The sequence below is a fragment of the Spodoptera frugiperda genome, chromosome 7, assembly GCF_023101765.2.
Source record: "Spodoptera frugiperda isolate SF20-4 chromosome 7, AGI-APGP_CSIRO_Sfru_2.0, whole genome shotgun sequence".
NCBI lineage: Eukaryota > Metazoa > Arthropoda > Insecta > Lepidoptera > Noctuidae > Spodoptera > Spodoptera frugiperda.
Window position 1 is genome coordinate 1,948,671 of NC_064218.1, and position 12,112 is coordinate 1,960,782.

The window sequence follows — 12,112 nt, forward strand, 5'->3', positions numbered from 1 at the left end:
CCTTCTCATGCATAGTGCGATGCATAGTAGTTGGTCCAAAGACCTGCACCCACCTACTAACTACTACCACTTACCAACGACAAAGTACCAATGTGACTTTTTCTGAGTTCTACGACGATAGATCATTTCAATTTATCGTGCCTATGAAAGTACACTCACTGCTGTTTAGTTCAGATAACTCTAGAGTTTGTTTAACTCCTCTGGTGTTGCGGGTATTAATGGGCGGCACTGGTTACTTACTGTGAGGTGACCCGTCTGTTCGTTTGTCGAGCTATTTCATCAAAAAATGGCTAAAAACTTAGATGAGTTGTCGCAGTTACGCTCGCTTGAGGCGACTAGTTTCTCGCTCATCGCTCATGTTGTGACCATTGCCGTATAGGGTGGTCCCATTCTTAGCTTGATATCACATGGCATAAATAAACCATTATACGAGGGTTGCAACATCAACCAGAGGTATACAGGTTCAATATTCATGACCAAGAGCCTGTTAATTAATAGTAAACGGGCGAAATTATAATAATTGTTTTGTTAAAGGAACATGTGTTTTTTATTGTATCTTATAAATAGGTATAGAAAAGGATAGAAGAGTGGTTTTCTTTCTTGGTAATTATATAGGTTTTTTTTACCTTTTGGTATCGCTCATACTAGTATGTCACAATAGATTTATCGTCAGTTTTAAATTACAAAATGTTTACTTATTTTAAATTAAATTTGAAACGTACGTATGTGTCCTTCAGTTTACTCCTCTAGGGATAACAAAATAAAACTACGTTAATAAAACCGACTTCAAAAACCATAAACTAAAAACATGTGTGCGAATCTTCATTTTTTTAAGTCGGGTGATATAACTAAAACCTTTTCCTAAGTCTGAAAAATACTATGCTGAAAACTGCATCAAAATCATATCAGCTAAACGCGAGATAATCGCGCACAAACATACATATAAAACTGAAAACCTACTTTTCTTTAAGTCGGTTAAAAAAGACGCAATAATAACATATTATGTTTTAATTTTGAATTTTATACAATAATTGAATACCAATTTTCTTTCGACAAAGAAATGAGGTCAAGCTACGTTTACTGAATAAAATCTTTCTTTCATTGATAGTGAATGCAATCGTAAATCGAGGGCTACAGGAAATTAAATCTCATATGAGAATTCCTTTTACAATATAACATCAGTCCTGTTGTTCTTATCTTATACTGTTTATACTATTATCTTATAATTTACTTTTTACTTTTATCTTGTATAAAGCTGAAGAGTTTATTTCTTTATTTGAATGCGCTAATCTCCAAAAGTACGGTACTGGTTTGATTTGAATACTTATATTTGTGTTGGATACTGAATTTATCGGAAAGGCTATACTACGCTATTACCAAAAGCGGGTAAATTACAGTAGAGTGTTTTAAAAATTATCCGTAAATTTAAATTCTGTATTATTTTACATTATTCCTAAATAAAAAAACCTCTACCCTTTTAAATTACTCTTAAATCTACCCCAAAATTGAATGCAAAAGTTCTTAAAATAGGCAAGACGAGACATTGTATACAACAGTGCAAGCACATCAAGATACCCTAACCTGTTAATTAACATCCATCCTTCATGTCTTGCAATAAAGTTCATAATCCGTTAAAATTTTTATAACTTGACACACACGCGAACAAAGTTAGAACCACCAAATCCTCTAGGGTTAACATTCGCGCACAAACCGTTCAGAACCTGTGTGAAATAATCCAATTAATACCACCTTCTAATCCATTCATTCCTTAGCGAAAACAGTGGCTTTGCATACAAAATCACAATTATCTACGAATAGTTGAAAATCACTATCCGCAAATAGGTATCGATTAAATCGAATCGAATCATTCGAATTGCTTTCGCGAATCGATTTTAATAGTCTAGGTCTGCATGAGAAACTATTGAGATTTGAATTTAGAATGCTTGCGTAAGCTTCGTTCCTAATCATGAGTTGGTTTGAGCTGTTGGTTTTATAATATGTAGGTAGCTGTTTTAGTCTGGCTTTGTGTGGTAGTTACCTACCACTGTTCAATTTTCATGATGAATTTTCCAAAAACTAACTTTAACACATTAAACGCCGTGGTGGTCACCGGTGACCGACGTTAGCGGAGGATTTGCCTTCAACAGCAGTCAAAGATGACTGCCAACAGAAAACTGTATAATGACGACATATAAAATATTGGTCGGTAACAGTCTGACTCTCTCCCACCTGGTCCAATGCGGGAGATAGCATTAGATGATTTTATCTCCTCAAAAAAGCATTATTTTTATACTATTTAATATTTTGAATCGCACAAATTAATATTGCCGTCTTAAACCATGAAAGTTGTATCATTCGAATGTCAAACCGTGAGAAATTACCGTAGATCCTTGCCATAAATACTAATAACATAAAAAAATACACCACAAATACATGAGGTCGTTTTCTTTATATTATAATCTCACTTATTTACTTTAAACATACATTTATTTTAAATAACAAAACATAGATTTGTATATAAAACCTATACAATAATTATTGTGACCCATATTCAATTTGTAGCTCTATTAAAGTATCATTATTCGCTTTAAGTTTCATAATCCTTAGTCAAGGAATACGCTACAGAAATATGAAACGAATAATTTAACTTAATCACAATAATTTTGAAATAATCCATTTTCAAATAGACTACAAAGACGAACTGAAGAGAATAGTAACAAGAGCTGAGTAGATTCTAAGATACTGAAGGATATTTTCCAAGTTGATTATACACAATTACTCAACTATTTAGCTCTAAATATTATTCCTACAATACCTATTTTCTAGGAAAATATTACTTGCGCACGACCTTAGATGTCATTATACATCTTCTTGATTATATACTAGGTAATTGAATAAATTAATCCTTCATCTAGACCTTCAAACTTCTTTTCAACTACAAAATCCAATTCACGAGGAAATTGCAGAACCATAACACGCAATTCTACGAAAACTAACCACACTAACAGAATAATTCGAACGCAAGAGGTCATTAAATTTGAATTTACCTTCCCACTACGTTAACAATAATTCCCAGTCGTTACAATAACATCAAACACGCCAGCTTGTATTAGCTTCAATGGACGCTTTGTACTCTCTACGTCACGCCATTAAAATCACAAGTTGTCTAAGGGCAACGCAAACAATGTAGAAAAATTCGCGCACAGCTCACGAGTCGAAAAAATACCTACGAAATAGAATGGTAGCCAGCCGCTATGGTTCCGTTACTCTATAAAAAACCACCCGAGCAAACTCTGTAATTCCGCTTCGTCCCGACCGATATAAAATATGAAAGACTGAGCGAAATTCGCTTCGGCTCCCCCAGCCGAAGCTCGGCTCTGTTCGACGACCTTCGGCTAACTTCGTACCGCCGTAGCGGCAGTTTCGTAGCACCAGCCGCGCGTAGTCCACGTAGCGGCTACGTCTCGTAGCCAGTACTGTTCATTTGTCGGTGTATGTGGTATTTGGTGTAATAGTTTGTAACGGATGTGTGTATTATTTAGTGCGGTACTCGAATGATGTGTGTGTTGGATACAAGGAGTTCCGTGCTCGCCGTTAAACCTGTTTGATGGTTCGGAAAAATGGTATGGATAATTTTAATGATAAGTATGATTAGTTAATGGCAGCGCTTAACGTCTTTACGGACGAAAATTTTCTTTTACGATTCTCTGAGTGCTTGTAATTAATTTACCAAGTTTAAAATTTCGCGAAGATCTTAAATAAGGCTTGATGTTGTTTCATAAAAATTATGGAGGTACTTTATCTTTATAATACTTGAAATACTCTTTGTAAGACTCTTCCCTTTTTGTATGTTGATGATATTACGCGGAATTTTGAAGGGATATTTACAGCTTCATTACGGGATTAATTAAACTCAACGGGAATATTTTGAGATATCCTTATAGGTACCAATAAATATTTCAAACAATTTAATGTTTCATATTTTACTTTTGATACATTTTTCGTCTGAAAATATTGAATTACAAAAAGTTCTGAATAACTTGGCGTGTGAATATTGCGTTTCAATAATCGCGTTCTGTGAAAATACTTTAAATACTGAAAGAATTTTTAATATTTTTTACATTGAATAAAAAATGTATAAAATATAACTTTAACAAAAAAAAAAATCACAAAATAAATGTATCTGATTTCATCGCAAGATAGCACAGTTCTTGCCATAGAATTCTGAACCTATTGTCACATCAATCAATTCCCATTATAGTCTCAATATCGCATAGCATTGGATTTGGTCTCAGCACGATTTATGCGTCTATGACACTTTGAGTGGTGATAGACGACTGTTCAATGGGAGAATAGACTTATGGGGAAAAATGGAGACGTACAAGTGACATGTGCTTTATATTTTATGGCGTGGATAGTAGTATAGTTGTTTTTTTTTTAATTTGTGAACCTGATTGAAAAAGAGTAACCTATGGAGTTTCTTGCTCGTTCTTCTCCATAGGAATCTACACTTTAGATCGAGCAAATAGCTTCACTATAGGACTAACTTGATCTTCCCGGTCTATTTGAAATAAATAATTTTGACTTTGACTTTGATTTTTAATCTCTCAAAAGGGTTTGTGGGAGACTCACTATGTTACACTCACTTTTCATTAGTTATAATATTGTCACCTTTGTGTAATGGGGATAAGAGTCATAAATAAATATAGCATTCACATCTAATATTATGTCTAATAGAAATTTATTTGATTAATTATGTCTCTTTGTAAAAAGAGTCTTAGGTTTCAGATTCATTTTAAAGGTACCAAAATGAAAAGGGAAAGATTAAAAAATATTTCTTTTAATCAGGATGGTTTCGTGGTTGGTCTTTTTGTAGAAACCAAAATGCTATTTCAAATAAGCATATATTTATAGCAATGTTACACGCCACAGGCGTTTTGCTAACTCAAAAGAAAATATGCGTCACATATTTTTGTTCACATAAAATGTATATTAGGTACCGTTTCTATTTATGTTGTAATAATTTTAATAAACGTGGTCACTGATTCGTATAAAATCTGTTTAATTATATAATACAATTACAATAAGGTACAATATGGAATTAACTTGTTACATAACAATTACAGTGAATAAATGACTATCAATGGAATTAATTAAAATTATTATCATCAGACCAGACACAAGAATTCCACTACTGAATATAGGAGCCGTAAGTTCCAGATTGGTCGATTTGAACTGACCTGCGTTTAATGGCACCTTGCGACCTCTAAGGTGCTTTTCCACCAGAGATGTGCTATGTTACGTTGCTGTGGATGCGTTTGCCGTCCAACAATCATATTAATTGGTATACATAGCTTTTGGCAGTTGGAAACGAGCTCAGCTAACCTATGTTTTTTTATATGGAAAAATACGTGATATGAATGTGTACTATGGGTAGCTTCCCTATTATCGATACATCGCATACTCGACTTGCGCATCTTTCTTGCACAGGTACATAGCTTCCATATATAGCTTCCATAGGTCTAATATTTTCACGGTTTAGCTATTACATCTTCATAGTATAACTACATAGCACATCTCTAGTGGAAAGGCACCTTTGTCGGGTCATCTCTCATACTTGACATACGTATAATTTTAGTGATGCGCTAGTGTATCTATTCAAATAAACTACCTTGATACCCAGAAATCGAACCCAAGACCCCTTTTTTCGACAGTCGCAGTACAACCACTCGGCCAATGAGGTAGTTCAGTATTATTATTTCATAAACCGAATATATGAAATAATAATAAGATATACGTAGGTAGGTAAGTGTCTACAGTATAATACGACATAGTCTCATACAATAACCAGCCTTTACAACCCTGTCAAACTAAATAGGTTAACGTTAAAATCAAATGACTTAAATCCTTTTATAAGTCCTGAGCTGAAGTTAACTAACAAAATTTAAACTAGCGACGTCGGTTCAAAGTTAACTGTAGTTTGTAAGATTAGTGCTAAGATCGGTGTGGGCGACGCGACGCTATCCTTTTGTAGTATGCTATCCACTGACCAGTTATGGGGGAAAATTTTGCAGTGGTTTTTGGGGTATTATAACTTTGATATTATTTGGTGGTAAGATTTCGTGTTTTATAGTATGTAACTTTTTTTAAACGTTGCCTCGCACTTTCATTTTCTCCTGTGTCGTGGGATCGTTTACAAACATGTTGATAAAAGACATAAACATCAATTAGTAGGTAGATCACACAAATTGTTGTTCCGGGAATCGAACTCGCTACACGTTGTGCGGCAACCAGTTGCCCAGTCACTGCACCAACTGTGCAGTCAAGTGAATTTATTGTATTCAGTATATTTTTTTAATTTTCAGTATTTCTTAGTTTATAATCTGCTCCAATCGACATAATTTTTTTTTCTGTGTCACGATAGCGTTTTTTTTTTTTTTGGAATTTGTTTCAAGTTTAGATATTAGATGTACCTATTTATCTTCGTCATTAGAATAATAATAATAGTGAACCATGTATAAATCTAATTTCATCACAATACACGATTGGTTAGTCCACATCTAGTACTAAGTTCAAAGTTCTGAATTGTCTCATTACGCCGCTAGATGGCGCGCTAGATACCGAGTGCCAAATGACTGGAAAGTTAGAAGTGCCATCTTCGACGTATAAAAAACAGGCGATGGGCCAAGTTCATTGAACTTAAATCCACTCAGTTCAATCGACTCATATATTACCGTACATACATATTCAATCAAAGGAAAATAACCTTTATTCCTTTAAAAACAAAACCCATCTAAGGTTAACGATATTCATAGAAGAATTGATATCACATTTTCCTCAAATTAACCCATTTGATTTTATTCACGTATTATTTCATGGAAATTATTTTCGTATTTGTAGCAGAAGCAAGACAGCTACAATTTTAGGCACTTAATTAAAATATAATTGGCTGCAAGTACTTTATTACCTAATTATTTTGCTCCCAATATGCTGAAGCGTAATTAATTAGAGCCTGAAGCCTGTGATTAGGCTCAGATATGTTAGAAATCTAGGGCTTACCCTATAAACCTGGTATGTTTATGGTTTACCCTTTTTTGCTGTGACGGTAAACAAACATGGTCTTGCCTGGTCATACTATTGTTTGGTTGTGAGCTAACAAGAATGGGATATGGGTAAGGCATTATGGGGTAGTTTGGGTGATTGTGTGTATTTGGATACTCAAAGTGATTTTTTACTTATGTTAGATAAGGGTAGTAATCAAAATCGGATATTTTAGTAATCAATAACCTTTTTATTTGAGTATAGCCTTAAATACATTTGTGTTTGTGTAGCCCCAAGCAGTGAGTTTAAAGAGTTTTTATGTTCGATTCCTAGGTAGTAAATATAGCTACGGACTATTTAGCGGGTTTACCGAATCAAGAGTAGGAACGGGGTCGTTTTTAACCAGTAAAAGTCTGACACTCCCTCTTACCTCGCGCGCGCGGAAAGTCACTACTCAAAAAGGTAGTAAATATATTAAATAGTAAATATGTAATAAACGTTGTATATATTAATTGGAAATTATAACATTAACCGTTGTTTTAATCCTACTAATATTACAAATGCGGAAGTTTGTATGTGTGTTTTTTGCTACACTTTCACATCGAAAATTAGAACAGGAGTAGATTATGGTCTGGAACAACACATTGGTCACTACTATATCCACACAAGCCGCTTGTAACGCGGGCGAAGCCGCTGGCAGAAGCTAGTTTTATCTTTGACTTAAGTCTGATCTTGTAACCTTGTTGAGAAGAATACTCGATTTTCATGAAAGGCGTTATTAAAAAGAAGGTGAGTAAAAATTCAATAAAGTTTTAGTAAAAATTTTTGCTTACAAATTAGAGCCTTTTGTTAGTCACATTTATCAGATAATTGAAATCTGTGTTTTTAATAATATACAGACCTATTAACTCGTAGACTTTTTTACATTTTTTATCTATAATTAAAGACCTTTTCTATAGAAAACAAGAGAAAAACCTAAGAATGGCCTTACTACATAGCACGTGGGAGAGCCATGCTTTACCAGGAACAGGATCAGTCGACCGGAGCGATCCCACGGCTTCACAGAAAATATAATTAGACTGCTTTTGATGCATTTTTTTATAGTACCTACGATAAAAGTGCAGTTCTAAATTAAGCATGTTTGCATAATTTAGAACTGCCTCTTTAGTCGACTTTGTAAGTGCGACTGCTGGGCAAGGGGTTCTTGGGCTTGATTCCCGGGTCGGGCAAAGTATTGCCCGGCCTTTTTGTATTTCTCAGTAGTTGTACGGAGTTTGGGATTGTGCCCTACTGGGCATAATTCTTTATGACAATAGGCACAGCCCATATTATACGGCACTTATAACATAAATGGTGAAAAGTTGGTGTACTTTGGACAGTGGCATTACGTGTTATAATGTATACCTCTGCGATACAGTAATTTTGGACTTTTCAAATGTTATGTTTTATTTTTGGCGTTCCATTTGACATAAGACTATTTTATCTATTACTCAAAGTCACCACTATACTGTATAGAGCAACAGACTTAATACTATTTCATCTTATATTTGGAATATGAAGTATTTTCTTTAACACCCATCCAAATTCCATGAGCCACCATACCCAAACCCTACAAGGTCGTCAGCTTGTGCCATTGGATAATGAACACAAAAACAACTACAATAAAGTAAAAAATTCAAGCACACACTCCGTTATCGGTTTATTTGCTAAAACAGTCCTGTAATCAAAATAGGAAGCTGTTTGCTTAGGACCCATGCAATTACCATTTCGTAGTGAAATTATTATGAATAAATATTCATTGGATTTTGCAATATTCATGGGATGGAGGTGGTGTTTGTAACGATGTTTTGATAATCAAGATCGTTGTGCTACAAGCTCCTGTTTTCCTTGTTTTACACTCTTTTAAGTATTTTATTTTTAATTAATAAATTCTATATTTTTTCTGGATTTAAAATTGGGAAGATTTTTTAAACGTTACCCCAAATAAGGGGGCGTTTACAAAGATACAAGTTCACATACATGACCACTAAGACCCGAAACAACTATTTGTTGATCACACATGGAGTTGGTCCATGCGGAAAGTAGATAATTTTTTTAGATTATTATATTTTATTGATTTCATCAACAACTTTAAATCTTTGACATACTTCTGAGCAAAGCCTCTATTACACAGATTAGAAGTTCACCGTAATATAACCGAATGATAGAATAATAACCGAAACCGAAGACATATTCTAGATTTAGATTTTAAATCTAGAATATACTCATGTCTGCTGGCACTGGTTGAAAAGTACTATAAGAACACTTATACTGCTTATTTGTAAAACACATTTAAAAGTCGTAATCTTAAGTCATGTTCTGTTCCTCCGAACTTAAAACACAGTATAATAAAATGATCCCTATATACACATACATAAGTTATGTTTTCGGCTATATAACAGTAGGAAGGCCTATAAACATAAACTGGGCATAAATTGAGGATCTGAGACATCCGAGACACACCCAGAACATGTAGTAATATGTTCTCAGTAAAAGATATTCAGGTTATGAATAGATTTACCTCTCACATTTTGTACAATGTGATCAAGAACAAAATATTCATCTATGCAAACTTGTTAGTATCGTATATCTGGCTTTATAGTCTTGTACAATATTATTTCAACGTAGTAACAATAGTACGGAACAAAGCTGATGCCAACACAATAACGTCGACCGTATTTTACTAAATACTTTGTGTACACTGACGGTAAGGGTAAAAGTGAAAGTGGTGGGGTAAAAGTTTGAATAAATATGAAGTGTAAAAAGATATTGTATTTGATGTTAGTGTCACCTACAATTATGATTGCTGGGGCTTCAATTCTTGGAAATGATATAGAGCCTATTTTTATATAATAATGTAATAACTATCATGAGACATACTAAATCAATCACATCACATCAACAGTCTATAAAAACCACTGCTGACTAAAGATCTCTTCTTACAAGGAGAAGGTTTAGGCATTAATCACCAAATTAACCCAATGTGGGTTAGTGATTTCAACATTATATTAGGAACTATAAGCACAGGTTTCTTCACGTTTCCCTTCACTGTTTGTCAGTGGTATCTAAATAATAATCTATATATCTATATCAATACTATTATATAAAGCTGAAGAGATTGTTTGACCGCGCTAATCCCCGGAGCTAGTGGTACGATAAAAAAAATATTTGCTGTGTTGTAATTGTTATAGGTTACAAAACATCACGCTATGACCCTTTAATAGTTATAGGGGTAAAAGCTAAAGTACGTAGTAAAGGGTAACAATCAGATTTTCCACACCATTTCTACTTGTAGGAAACTGTTAATCTTTTAGTACCGATCTGCATACTCACTGCAGTGCGCTCATGTTCACTAAAGCCTTTTTCGGGTCACCTGTAGTCTGTTCTTAGGAACTAAGTAACAAGTTTTGCTGTAAAGAATTGAAACAGGGTAACATACAAACATGCATGCTTGCAAAACTTATGCATTAGTTTAATGTAGTACGTTTATGTGTAATTATTATGCATCGTGTTTAATTAAATATTATTTTTATATAATAAGTAATGAGTTTGGTTTTCTGATCCAGTTATTTTTTGATATGGAGTGTACTTGCTCGTGTATGCTTGCTAGTGAACTAAGCGTAGTCTTTAAATTAAATCATATTGTTTATACTTTGGCAAAAAAAATATTGGAATTTTTACTTTGGATAAATAGATATGAATGTAACTTACGCCTGTTTTATGGTATCATCAATGCCAAAAATGTCCATAACCTATAAAATAATGAATTCATTATATAATAGCTAGTTAAGCTCCTGCCAACGGCTTTGCTCGTGTCCCTGTGAAATAAAAAGTAATTTATGTGCTATTCCAGACCTTAAACTAGCCTTGTTCTAAATTTTATCCCGATCCCTTCAGCTATTTTGACGTGATTGAGTAACAATACATACATACAAAGTCACAAATATTCGCAGATGATGAAGATGATGAAGATAGTAAGATAAGCTCGTGGTTGAAGAAATAAAATCGTCTCACCGACTAACAGCGCAAACGAAATTGTCTTCTCTTTTAAATCACAATCAGATTACTCTCACCATTTCCTAAACTACCTACAATACTATAAACCTTAGGCTATTCCGTCTTTTACAGCAGCTGAAGCGCTGACAACGCGATGCTTTGTTAATCCATTCAAATGGAGCAACGCTGCATTTGTGCTAGATCAGCGTATCTACATTCGCTGAATGAATAAACAACGGTAGCTAACGTTCTTGTGCCTGTCGTACGATAGCGGAAAGCGCGATGTTATCGCTGGCATAAAGCGGCTAATTTGTAAGAAAATGTCTTTATTTCTCTGTCTTGAATGGGTTGAAATTAAGTTGCTTTGTGGAAGAGGTGTGATGTGAATACATTTCATACAACTTTAACAAAGCTAGTTTTGAAATCCAGATGCATGTATTATTATGGTTGATACTATTTTTATAGCACTTTTTTGAGGCGAGAAAATCAAACAATGTCTTATCTTTCCTTGGACGAGGTGAGACGGAGTGTCAGACTCTTACTGACTAAAAACCTTCCCGTTCCTACTCCTGCTTTGCGAGCCAGAGCCCCAGTAAAGCCGCTACGTAGACCACAGCTCCGCCTGGAGTAAAAAAATGTCTAGTTACCAGTTACTATATCAAGGTGACCCTATAAATCTCTGAAACAGAGAAGTCGCTTATTTTCAACCCGGAAAACGCCTCAGATTTCACCAAAATTATATAATGGCATTTATAATCAAGATGTTACTCAACTAAACAAACAAAACAGTTCGAAATAAAACATCTTTAATTTAATACAGCAACTGTCAAGTCAAAATACTTGAAACTCTCTCTCTCGTTGAAACTCAAAAATGGATGCCATCACAACAGATGTTGGCAGTTCTTGGAAAATTTAACAAAGTTTGCATAGAATTAGCTTCGAAATGTTAATTTGGAAAAGGTATTTGGAATCTTATCTGAAAAGTTTTTAACAAAGACTGCAGTTTTACTTTTAACTCTTGCCAAGTAATCCAACT

General features: G+C 34.2%; 1 protein-coding gene across 2 annotated transcripts in view; it reads left to right on the forward strand.

Annotated features, from left to right (window-relative positions):
* Positions 1 to 3,421: 3,421 nt before the first annotated feature.
* Positions 3,422 to 12,112, forward strand: part of LOC118265648 (hemicentin-2) — a 307,809-nt gene continuing 299,118 nt past the window's right edge. For both annotated transcript variants that reach the window (XM_050695218.1, XM_050695217.1), the window contains exon 1: positions 3,422 to 3,623. The gene's annotated coding sequence lies outside the window, so the exon portion shown is untranslated. The remainder of the gene's footprint in view (positions 3,624 to 12,112) is intronic.